This window comes from Pinus tabuliformis, chromosome 4_1, assembly GCF_031772625.1.
Source record: "Pinus tabuliformis cultivar Carrire ecotype Pingquan chromosome 4_1, CPIR1, whole genome shotgun sequence".
In the NCBI taxonomy this organism is placed as follows: Eukaryota; Viridiplantae; Streptophyta; class Pinopsida; order Pinales; family Pinaceae; genus Pinus; species Pinus tabuliformis.
Genome location: NC_142303.1, coordinates 574136746 through 574150573, shown reverse-complemented (window position 1 = coordinate 574150573; position 13828 = coordinate 574136746).

Below are 13828 nucleotides of genomic sequence, written 5' to 3'. Positions count from 1 at the left end.
TTTGGCAACCAACCTTGCCTTATGTTTCTCAATTTCTCTTTTTTCATTCAACTTGGTCTTATATACCCATTTTATACCAATTTTGGTTTTGTCTCTTGGGAGATCAGCTAATTCCCAAGTCTGGTTCTTCTCTATGGCAGCAATTTCTTGGTTGATTGCATCAACCCCACACTTTTCTTTAACTGCTTCTTCAAAATGGGTTGGTTGAGATGAAATAAATGAAAACATATTTGGTTGGGCAAACTCATGCTCTTGCTCATATATTTCTCTTATGCCTTGGTTTCTTACTGTATTTTGAAGATGTTGAATCACTAGTGGATTCACTGCTTGAAGATGTACAATTTTGAAAATTGTATGGCTCTTCTTGAACCTACAATCTTGGTAGTTCTAGTGAATTAAAACACTGATTTGAAGCTTCATCAACATAATCAGATCAAGATTTATTTTCAAAAACTTTAAGATCTCTGCTTAAAGCAAAAATTTTAGTAACTGGATTGTAAATTCTATAGTCCTTTGACTGCTCACTATAGCCTACGAAAATACATATTTCACTCCTATCATCAAGCTTCTTTCTTAGCTACACAAGAACATGTGCAAATGCTACTGATCCAAAAATTCTAAAATGTGATACATTCACCTTCTTACCATCCCATGCTTCTTGAGGTACTGCATCTTAGATATTGGTTGTTGGAGATCTATTGAGAACATACATTGTTTTCGAAACTACTTCAGCCCAATAGTCAGTTAACAACTTCTTTTGATGAAGCATACATTTGGCCACGTTCACGATTGGCTGATTTTTCCTTTCTTCTACTCCTTTTTTTGTGGAGTATATCTTGTTGTGTTTTGCATTATGATTCCTTTTTGTTAACAAACAACTTTGAAGTCATTAGAGTTGTACTCTCCTCCTTTGTCTAACCTAAGGACTTTTAAAGGATTTCCACTCTATTTTTCTGCTTCTGCTTTGAATTCTTTGAATCTTGAGAATGTATTTGATTTATTTTTGAGAAAATAAACCCATGTCTTGCTGCTATAATTGTCACTGAAGGTCAAAAAATAAAGGCTACCACCAATGGAATGTGTCTGCATTGTGCCACATATATCTGTATGGACTAGCTCTAAAGGCTCTTTTTCTCTAGAGGAAGATGTGGGAAAACTATCTCTTTTATGCTTGGATAGAACAAAAAATTCACAATTACAATATTTTTCATTCATAATAGGGAGACCAATGATGATTGATTATTTCTGGAGCAGACTTAGACTCTTGAATGGGATATGCCCATACCTAGAATGCGAAAGCTGAGACTCGTCTATTCTTGACACATTATGGGCAAAAGAATGTGAGAGATTTCGACTTCTAAGAGTCAAGGGAAACCTATAATTCTTGTTTTTTTCAACCTTTTCTATCAGTGTTCTATTGGGCGATTTGACATAAGATGTAACATGTGTTCCCTCGGAATATTACATCATAACCATGTTCCATCAATTGTCCTACACTAATGAGGTTATGCTTCAGATGTGGAACATAATAAACATCAAGTATGTATTTCTGCTGATTTTGTTTAGTAAGAATAAGGACAAAACCTTTTCCTTCCACTTTAATGCAGAAATGATCTCGAAGAGGAATTTCTGATGTTGTGGAAGAATCAAGATAAGAAAACAGATTTTTCTTACTTGTCATATGATTGTTGCAACCACTGTCCAGCAACCAAAGGTCTTCATTGTGTCTGTCTTCAAAAAGATGGCAGGAAAGAAACACGGTTTCAGAGGATTCTCCTTCATTGTTGGAGAGATGGACACTGCCTCTTTGTTGATCTGATTGTTTCTTTCTGCATTCATGTTCATAATCCCAAATTTCTTGCAGTAATAGTATTAGACATTAGATTTGCTCCATGTTCTCCTTCTCTGAGTTTGGTTTTGTGGAGGTCTCCATTTCTCTACTGCATGATGATGTTATGGTTTGCCTCTCCCTCGACCTCTGCCTCGCTTATTGCTGCCTCTATATCCCATGCCTCTGCCAAAAGAGAGTTGTGCATTGAAATCTTGTTCCATGGAATCTTCTGTCAAGTTGAGTCTTGTCTCGTGTGCGAGAAGTGATATAGTCAACTGTTCTACTGAGAAAGTTGTAAATATTTATATTCTAGAATGGGTGTTACAATCATGTCATATTTGTTGGGAAGGATTCGAAGGACTTTTTCAACAATTTTCTTATCTGTAATGGTTTCACCAATGAGTTTGATGTGATTGACTATTCCCATGAATTTAATCATGAATTGATTCACATTCTCTATGTTAGTTATCTTCAGGGTTTTAAACTAAGCTCTCAATGTTTCCAATTTAGCGGTCTTCGTTGTATCATTGCTTTGATACACAACTTTCAAGATTTCCCAACCTTCTTTTGTTGTGGATGCAAGAGTTATCTTGTCGAAGATAGAGTCATCGACTGAGTTTTGTATCCAACATTTGGCTCTGTGCTCTTTCTTTTTGAGTTAATAACTGCATTCCTCTGATTACTGCTCATGATTGCCTATCCTTCTTAGGTAGGCTCTACATAGTCATTTTGAACTGTATCCCAACACTTCTGAGCTTGCATAAATGTCTTCAATTTTAAAGACCAAAACTCATAATCTTCGCTAAGTAAAGTCGAATATTGTGACAAAGAGTTAAAAAAATCATTTTTTTTGGAAAGTAGATATCCAATTTACTTTTACAAAGTTATTTTCAAAGATCTTTTACAAAAACTTTTTGTTTTTTTATAAAAAAATATCTCTTTGGAAAAGAAATACACAAACTTATCTTTCCTCCTAAAAAAGAATTTTCCTTTTTTTAAATAAAACCTTTATTTCTTTAGAAAACCCCTTTTCTTTTTTAAATATTCTTCTTTGTTAAAAAAAAAATTCAAAACAAATTATGTCCTTTCTTAAGAAAATTCCACTTCTAAAACGATTTATAAAATCATCCTTTCTTGACAAAGACCTGTCACAACTAAAAGGATTTAATAACTCGTTTTAAAATTCCTTTTTTGTTTTAAATTTTGACTTGTCGTTTCTTCAAGAAAGAAAGTCATGGAAAACTTTTGTACCTTTTTTATATTGATGGGGCTAACGCTATTCCCTTTGCCACACCATTATTTAAGCTTTGTGGGATTGGACAAAAGTTCCTTTCTATTGGATCACTGTTTAACGTGGACCCTTGAATTTTTTAAACTTTGACGTGACGAAAATACCTCTTTACGCATGAACCTTGAGCCTTGAAACGAACAAGCAGCAATATTTCCAAATCTATATGTTATTTAATCCCTAGTACAACCTCTACATTCGAAGAAGCACATCATGGATGAGAAACGCTATGTTATGGCAATAGAGGATCTTAACCAATACCTTCAAGACGTCGTGGGATCTTCACCAATAGTGTAAGGACCTGCGGTCCGGGTCACCTTCACTGTGCGAAGGACGGGCGAGGAGCTCGTGCGAAATGTGAAGTGAACGAGCCAAGGGCGAGTTTATACGATGTTGGGCGAGTTGAGAGGGTGGTCCCATGAGTTGGGCGGGCCGACCCTCCACTCAGGCGAAGGCAACATGTTGAACGAGTCGGCTTGGGTGTTGGGCATGGGTCGGCTGGGTGACATAACTTGCCACCCGCCCGTATATATTGGTGGAGCGTTTGAGGAGACGAACCATCATCATTCGGCAAACACGAGTTCGATTGAGGAGTTCTGCGATGCGTGGATGAGCTCGCACGACAAGCAGAACTCGGGCAAAAAACTTGTGCAGAAAAGTTGGGTGAGAAACTCGGGTGAGGAACTTGGGAAAAAAACTCGTGCAGAAAAGTCGGGTGAGAAACTAGGGTGAGAAAATCGAGCGAAAAATTCATGTAGGAAACTTGTGCAGAAAACTCGGGTGAGGTCGTCGGGTAGAACTCGAGTGAGGTTGATCAGGCAAGTCTCGGGCAAGGTCGTTCAGGCAGAACTCGGGGGAGGTCATTCAGGCAAAACTTGGGCAAGGTCGTTGGGCAGGAAACTTGGGCAAGGTCGTTTGGGCAAACCGGGTGAGGTTGTTCGGGCGACCCGGGTGAGGTAGTCGGGCGACATAGGTGAAGTCGTTCGGACGAGCCGGGGGAAGTCGTGTGGCGACCCGAGTGAGGTCATTCAAGCGAACTAGGTGAAGTCGTGTGGCAACCCGGGTGAAGTCGTGTGGCGACTCGAGTGAAGTTGTTCGGGTGAATGAGTTTGGGTGAATGGGTGGACGTGCGGACGGGCGGCCGAGTGAGGGTGCGCCGTGCACAACGAAACGAAGAATCGTGCGAATGGGCAACTTGGGTAGGGCGCGTCGTGAACGACGAAACGGTGGAAACAGTGAAGTGTTGGAGTTGTGAACGGAGGTGTGACTCGTGCAGAGGCACCCGTGTGTGGCGACTTGGTTACGATGAGGCGTGCCCAAGTTGGGCAAACAACACGATTGTGCGACGAGGTGAACGAAGGGTTGGTGAGTCGTGCGGCGACCATGTGGAGGCACTGACGAGCTGGGCAACCAAGTTTGTCGAAGTTGGAAATTTGGCTAAGTGTAAATTTGGGGTTTCCCAAGATTTAACTTGTAGTTATAAAATATGATTATATATATTGATTCGGGCAGACTCATATTGCAGGGAGTTGCCCCTCCCTTTATACTGTTGTGCATTTCTATTGTATAATGCTATTTATGTGAATGTTATGGGCTTTCACTATATAAAGGACAAATATAATACTTGGTAACGAAAAATAAACTAAGTATGGAATGTTAGATGTAGTCTACAATCGTAAGTATTGGTGAAAAGAAAACGGTTGGTAGTGCCGCACCTCGCTATAGTGCGGTTGGAAGAGTACCGCCAGTGTAGGGGCATGACAAATAGCTTCTAAACGCAGCACAATCCTTCTATTTCAAATTTGAAATTTGAAATTTACACGGGCGCACCGCGCGAAGCACTATATGATTGTGAATGTGTGGGAGGTTGGCTTCCTAGTGTTTCTTCCATGGTTGTTGGACGACCTGTTGTTTCTTTATTTTGGTGTATGAAACTTTCTTCTCAGACCACTTAGCACGGTGAGAAAAAAATTTTGGAGGTCGTGGTAGAGAACCTCCATAAGTCCAACCTTATTATTAACATTGGGTGGGTTTAGGCCTGCAAACACTAGATGAAGCAAATTTAGCCTTAGGTACAAAGGTTCCATGTGTTCCTCATCATATCTACTATAAACTCTGAAGGGTCTAATGCATCCTATCATGTTAATTTGGATCTACTGTAATGGAGCTTGAGCTTTGAAAGTAAAACGTTTCCCGTTGAAGGCACCAACAGCGTTGTCATCTTTTGCTTGTATATCACACGGATCTAGCAAAGAGGGACGAGGAAACCCGTTCACTAAATCTGAGAAATTCAGGAAGGCAACCTTGCCTCTCAAGCATAAAGCAACCACGTCATGGGATCAAGCTGCCATATGTGGAGTACCCTAGGATCCCAACCAAATCCTCTTTTCCTTTCTGGGTTCACGAATTTTACACACCCATTTAATCCATCTCCAACTATGCATGCCCCTGTAAATGGGATATGATCCCATACCCTCTGCTTTGTTACAAGATTTTTTCTTCTTAAAGAAATTACAGGGAAGAGGAGAAGAGTTTTTCCCTCAAAAAATCAATTACGGAGGTCAAATTTTCAGTTGCGACGATAGCAACAAGAGTTTTTCATTCAAAAAATCAGTTGCAGAGGTCAAATTTTCACTTGCGGCATAACAACAAACCATACTTTAGATTGTGATATCAAAATATATGAAAATGCATTCTCTTGATAAATTGAAGTTGTAGGTCCAAATAAAACAAAATTCTTACTACAATTTATGTTTCACTAAAGGTTGCAGAGTAATTATTTATAAAACCTGTAACTAAGCTTCTTTTATGCGCCCACTACAAATTGCTCCATGATTTTCTCCTCTTCACCTCTCAAACTTACACCCTCGACTCAAATAAAGACTTCTTACATTCATATATATCAAAACATACATATTTGACACATTAATACATGACTGGGAAAAAAAAAACATTAAGGCATAGTATGGGCGCTTGTACAAAATGAGTGATTTTATGAACTTCCAGAGGTTGCAGACTGCAAGTAAGAGTTGCAGAGTAAATTTTTGACCATACATTTCACCAACTCTACATTAAATATTCATTTGAATTTAATTATGTGATGTGTGTTGCAAAATGGACAATTGTTTGACCTTACATTTCACCAACTCTATATTAAATATTCATTTGAATTTAAATCTCTGATGTGTGTTGCAAAATTGAGAACTTGTACTTTGCTCAAAACCTCTGTGCCTCACCTTGCTAACAAAATCCATGACCTACAAAAATCTACTTGACAAGTATGGTTGCTATCAATTTAGTAATATGCGGTGGTTGAGATTAATTTTTCCAACACCCCACTTTAATCACAATTGTCGCCATTGACAATTCCCAAACAGTCTCTGAGATAAACAAAATTTTCATGCGCCAATGCCTTTGTGAAAATGTGAGCAAATTGTTCTTGTGACTTGCAATGCTGCAACATAATTTCGTCATTGTTAATCAACCATTTAATAAAATGATATTTAGCATGAATGTGCTTGGTCCTCTTGCGAAAAACATAGTTCTTTGATAGTGTAATGGCAAAATTATTGTCCCAAAAAATCGTTGTTGTTCCCTCCTGGTCATGGCAAAGATCCCTCAATATTCTTCTCATCCAAACAGCTTGACACACTGCTACTGTTGTGACGACATATTCAACTTCTGTTGTTCACAATGACATTATTAGTTTCTTTTTGAAGGCCCATGAAATGGCTTCTAAACCCAAATGAAAAACATATCCTGGCGTGCTCTTTCTATCATCGACACTTCCCGCCTAGTCATTGTGACTGTAACCAACCAGCGTAAAATCATTTGTTGCAATGTACAAAATTCCATACTCCTTTGCCCCATTGACATACCTTAAAATCCTTTTGGTTGCTTGCCAATGCGTCTCCTTAGGTGTCTCCATGAACCTCGACACCATGCTTACTGCATACATTATATTTGGCCTAGTTTCCATCAAATACATCAAACTTCCCACCATACTTTTGTATAATGTCGGATTGACATTGCTGCTGCAATATTCTTTGCTCAACTTCAACCCCATGACTCTTGGAGTTGGTGCGGGCTTGTGGTTCTACATATTAAACCTTTCCAAAATGTCTGCTACATATACTTTTCTTGGGAAATAAAAATACCATTTTCTGTTTGCTTCACTTCTATGCCCAAAAAATACCTTAACAACCCTAAGTCAGTCATTTCAAATTCAATTTTCATGACTTATTTGAAATCATCGATGAGGAAATCATCACTACCTGTAAAAATCAAATCATCGACATATAAAACAATAATAAGAAGTTTATCATCACTCTCTTTGATGTAGAGAGTAGGCTCATTGTCACATTTGTTGAAACCATTGTCCAACAAGTAAGCATCTGTTATCCTATACCATGCACGTGGTGCTTGCTTCAACCCATAAAGTGCTTTCCTCAACCTGTACAGCTTGTCTTCTTGGCCTTCTACCTCATAACTAGGTAGTTGTGCAACATAAACTTCCTCTTTCAACACTCCATTCAAGAACGTTGATTTTACGACTGTTTGATCGACACCACTGCGTGCACTCTCTCCATCCTCGCAATTGACGCAAATGTCTCTGCATAATCTCTTCCATGTTGCTGCTTGTATCCTTTAACAACTAGCCTTGCTTTATGCCTTTCAATCTTTCCTTCAACGTTTCTCTTGGTCTTATAGACCCACTTCACTCCAATGACTTCTTTTCCTTGTGGAAGGTCCACTAACTCCCATGTGTCATTCTTTTCTATTACTTCTATTTCTTCATCCATTTCAGCAACCCATTTTTCTTCTTTGATTGCATCCTCAAAATTGATTGGGTCATCTACATGACAAAACAATGCAAATAAGGAATTCAAACCAACACTACTATCAACTTCATCTTGCTCATAAATTTCATTTAAATTTTTGAATTTTGGTCTTCTTATGCTTGTGGAATATGGGCTTGACATATCACTTGATGTTGCACTTGAAGTAGATGATGTTGTGTGTCTTTGCGGTGTGCTGGGAGAAACACTCGCCTGAATGCGCGACATTGTCCTATTAATTGTTGACGGTGTCGCTTGGTGACTGCTTTGTTGAGCTTGAATAGGAGTAGATGGAATCAGGGTTAAGGAATTACTTGTTGTTGTCAATTCCTCTTTGTCCTCTTGTAGTATACATGCTTTCACATTGATTGTTTTCTCTGAACTTCCATCCCATGTTTCATCTTCTATGAATTGCACATCTTTGTTGATTATGACCTTCTTGGTTGATGGATTGTAGAGCTTGTGTGCCTTGGATTCATCACTATATCCAACAAATATGCATTTCTCCTCGTTGTTGTTCAACTTCTTCCTCAACTCATCCGGGACATGTGCATACACCACACATCCAAACATTCTCATGTGAGTGACACTATGCTTTCTTCCATTCCATGTCTCTTCAGGAACCACGTTCTTGACACTTTTGGTTGGAAACCTATTAATGATATATGTTGCACAAGCGACAACTTCAACCTAATAGTCATTTAGAAAATGCTTTTACTTCAACATACTCCTTGCTATTTCCATAATGGTCCTACTTTTCCTTTCAACAACACCATTTTGCTGAGGTGTATACCTTGTTGTAAATTGCTTATGAATTCCATGCTCCCTGCAAAAACAGAAGAAGTCTTTGGAGATGTATTCGCCACCTCTATTAGTCCTCAAGAATTTGATGTAGTGTCCACATTTCTTGTCAACAAGAGGTTAGTATTAGCATAAATGCTCAAACACTTCACTTTTCTATTTTAGGAAGTAGACCCATGTCTCTCCTATTCAGCAAATTCAAACCTCCAAAGCTTTGATGAACAAATCTCAATTTCCATAACCAATTTTCATCTTTAACCTCTGCTTGAAAGTTTACTTGCGCAACAACTGCTACATTTGTTTCATTCTCTTGTGAATTCATTGACAATTGTGCTTGGGCAACTTCTTCCTTCAAATCTGATTTTATCTTTAGGGGAAACGTTTTATTGCTTGTCATTTGAAATTTTGCAATCAAATGTCTGCGTGGAGACTTATCCAAAATTGTGCATTCGTCATCTTTGAAAAAGACATTGTAGCCCTTGTGCATGAGTTGTCTAATTCTTATGAGTTTATGTCTCAAACCAAGGAAAAAATAAACATTTGAAATGTGCTTCTTCTTCCCTTTCTTTGTTAGAATATTGACTCTTCCTTTTCCCATGACAAAGACTTTGCTATCAGTCCCTAATGTCACTTCAGATTTCACACTTTCATCTAGATTGGAAAACATTTCTATGTTCCCTGTCATGTGGTTGTTGCACCCTGAATCTAGAAACCATACATCACTTTGTTTTTCTTGTGCTACATTACAAGCTAAAAACATGCTATCTTGGTTCTAATTTTCCTTTGTGAAATTTACACTTGGTTTGTTACTTATATCATGTTGCTTCTTTCTACATTCATTTGCATAATGACCATACTTCTTACAATAATGACATTGAACTTGAGATTTATCATAACTCTGACCTTGTGCTTGATTCTTGCTTGGGCCTTGACTTGATTTTGATTTTGGCTTGGGCCTTGACTTGAATTTTGATTTCTGCCCCTTCCACTTGAGTTTAAAGGGTTGCCTCTTCCACCTTTGTGTGGGATTCTTCCTCTTCCTTTTCTTCTACCTTGACCAAATGAAACTTGCGTCTTGAAAACATGTTCCAATGAGAAGTTTGTTGCTGTCAATTTAGTGATTTGTGGTGGTTGAGATTAATTTTTCCATCTTCCTCTTCTTGAGCTTAAGCTTAACGATATCGTTTGGCGCATTTGGTACAAATTGTTTTTCTGCCATTTTTTTATGTATTTGAAACCGATTGATTAGGTGTCAATATAGAATTTTATTGAAGACAAAATTTTATTGAATCATACTCATGGATTCGGTGAATTTATAAATTAATTATGGGTGATGTTGACTTATGCCTCTATTTATTGACCTATTCGCCATTAATTTCAGAGCGAGAAATCAAACAACGATGGGTTTCTTCGAAGAACTGAAGTCTTAATGGGAGTAGAGGAAATGGGTGAACTGGAAAGATCATTTGAATTCTCTTTAACACTCCAGGTATGGCAGTCTCTCTAGTCCTACCCATTTCTGCTATTTCACTAAGCACACATATGTAACCTGATTTTGGCTATTTCAGTGCTTAAACAGTGATTGAGCTTACTAGGTCTAAAAATGTTTGTTTAGGGTAATTTGTGGCACAAATGAATGGGGATTCAAATGTTTTGGTGAGAGGTAAAATGAATTACAAAATTAGAAAAATGGTGATTGAGCTTACTAGGTCTAAAAATGTTTGTTTAGGCTAATTTGTGGCACAAATGAGTGGGGATTCAAAAGTTTTGGTGAGGTAAAGTGAATTACAAAATTAGAAACATTATAGCCTTGTATATTTTACTTTCCATGCTATGTTGGATTTGAGTTTTTTTTTTTTGTTGGCGGGGTGCGCGGGGCTCTTAGCAGTGCAGGAATTGAATTAAAGGGTTTGGTCTCATAATTTACTATATGCCAAGTAAAATTTTTGCCAATTTGCTTCAAAATCTGACTTTTTGTACCAATTTAATGCAGATTGTAAATAGTTTGGGCATCAATAGTTTATAAATTAATGGGTTTCTATGTTCTTGTTTATGCACAAATTTTATGAAAAGTGAGCATGCAGTGCATTGAATATATTTAAAATTCCAGCTTCCGAATGTTGTCAATGGGATAATGTAGTGTTTCTTACAGGGATAATACTTTGGTATTCACAGAGCGATAGACTTACGAGTCTAGGTGATGTAAGTCTAGGTGATTTTTCCGAAGCGAGGGTTGACTGTAGCATTTGGTCAAAAGAAGAGTGTTTCAAAGAACTTCATTATAATGCTCTATTTAGTAATCGACTTGTATTAAACATGTTTTCTGTACTGTGTTGACACAACGATATAGATGTTTTTTTTTATTACGCTGATAGGCGTCCCTCCTATTGGGGTTGGGCACTTGAATCATTTTGTTAATTAATCTTTTTGATCGGATGGCTTAAATTGAAATATGCCAGTATATTCTCGTCATTGCCACTATATCAATGGATAGAATTCACACCACTAACTTACATGCATGTCTAAACCACATGTTTAAAGTATACTTAAATTAATTTTTTACAAAGAGTGATTAAAAATTTACCATACCATTTGTTAATCACCACCTGTTATGATTAAGACGAAGTGGAAAGATTAAAAATGGTTGTGAAATGTACAAATCACCATCACCATCTGTTTCAATTACCTTAGGAACACCAACAGTTTCATTTCTGCCTAGACATCACTCACCGTTTCAATTCTCCTATACAAAACGTGGTTAGAGGGATGTAAGACATTGATTTAGCGTGGCAATCAATAACAGTTTCAATTTCATATAGCCATCACTTACCATTTCAATTGGCCTCCTCCATGCAGATAACTAGAAGTAGAGTCTAGTGCTCGCTCTTATATTAATCATCGCCAGTTTGATAATTATTATTGGAATTGTTGAAGGATTACTGGAATGCGAGCACTGATTACTCTAAAGATTTGAAGGGCTTCTCTCGGCTTCTATCTGGTAAAAAAGGTGACACATCTTTCATAGCCTTCCTTTTCTATACCTACTATTTTTTCAGGTTTCGACATTGGAGAAACCCTTTCTTAGTGATTGCGTTTTTAATTGTTTCCATCCTCTCTCGGTTGTCTCTCATAATTTGGTGTAGTTGGTGTTTGATTGAATTATTTCCTAAATTCTGACGTATGTAAGAGTTTGGGAAATGATGTAGCTGTGGAGAAGGTGCGGAGAATCAAGTATGATCGAAGGATTCATAATGGATGGAAAATAAGAGCCACCATCTGATCCAGGTTATCTTTTGTTTATAGATGCATGAAAAGAATTACATAAACAATTTGTAGCTTAACCAAAGAGAAACTTAAATGTGCACATGTGAGAAGAAGAAGAAGAAACACATAAGCATGACAAGAAGACAAGAAACTTGATAACAGAGTTCGTCCCTCTTGGACTACACCTCTGGGCTCTACTCGATCAATGGGGAGGCCTTCATTCGTTAAAAATGGCATCAAAAGAAGTTACATTCATCAATTTACAAAATGGAGCATTATACCTCCATGCTGAAAAGTGTCCGAAAATCGGAGATATCAGTTGCAGAAACTTACACTGCCAATGGATTCCAGTCGCCGAGAGGTGCAAAATCCATATAAAACTTGCCCAATTCTGAGTCTAGAACAAAACCACCCTCCTGCAAAAATTCTGCTCAGGCAAGGTTCCACCAGTGTTTTTAAGTGCTCAAGGTTCCACCACCTTGTCTCGAAATTCGTGCCGCTGATCTCCCCCCTTGGCAAAATGGTAAAAAATCAGTTTATATAAAGTTTGGGCGGATTAAACCATAATATGGTTTATTGGTTATTTTTATCAAACCCATATTAATCCCAACCGTATCCCAAAATATAACATATAATATATAATTTTTTACCATTGATGGGGGTCGGGCCCGTACCTCACGGGACCACACCCATCCCTTCCCAACTGATGCATTAAATCCGTGGCAGTTTTCGTGTTTATTATAGTAGGCATGGGTGGCTTTGGGTTGCGGGACCACATACGTGGCCGCCTTACCCAAGCCCCCTGCGCTGTGGTCAACGTTCATTATGGCCGTATCCAACTTTATAACAACGGTCACGGCTATGTATTAAAGGCAAGGGTTAACGAGCCTGCCAGAGGGCATTAAATTCCCGCTCTGCTGCAACCTCGTTAGCCATATCTAACACACGCGCGCGGTGACTTTCCGAACACTCCGTCCCCACCTCGTGTTATATGGCTAACGAGCTTGCAGCTGAGCGGGCATTTAATGCCCTATGGCAGGCTCGTTAGCCCTTGCCATGTATTAACCCATATCCCAACCATAATATAACAGCTCCACGTGTTATGGTTTGTAACCATGCTCCACCATGCCAACGGATATGTATGGTTAATGTGACATATATTTAATATGGTTTTGGTTATAACCATATTTCCCACCGTGGCATATAACCTTGATACGTTGGTTCCATATGTTTGTTTCATATAACCATTTCATGACCTTGCCACGTATTTGTTATACATTGGTTTTTTTTTGGTTATATATGGGTTTTGGTAATATGTGTAACCATATTGTTATATGGTTTAATATATTTTGGGTTTGACTTTATATATAGTTATTTTAATAACTATATAAACAAATTTTGTCATATAGTTATTAATAACTCAAAAATGATTTTTTTTTGTTCTCTTATGCAGGTCTAGAAGGCCACTGGAGGAATGCCAAGTGTCAAGCTGCCATGTGGGTCCCACGTGCTGATTGGGATGCCATGTGGCGCACTGTGGGCCCCATTTTTCCTCTGCCATACCAATCTTTGAGGGGCTCTATCTTTTGCATACGAGCTCAGATTGACGAACCGTTCATGCCATCGCGATCAGGAAGACGAGCCCTTTCAACTGATGCCATCAACTACTCCTTTCTACCATTTTGAATTTCGAGCCTTTATCCATCCCCTTGGTGTCTCGAGATCCTCCTAGATCACCATCTCATCTTACAGGTATCTACACATTTTCCTTTCGTAATATTTTTTCGCTTTGATTCAAATGAGATG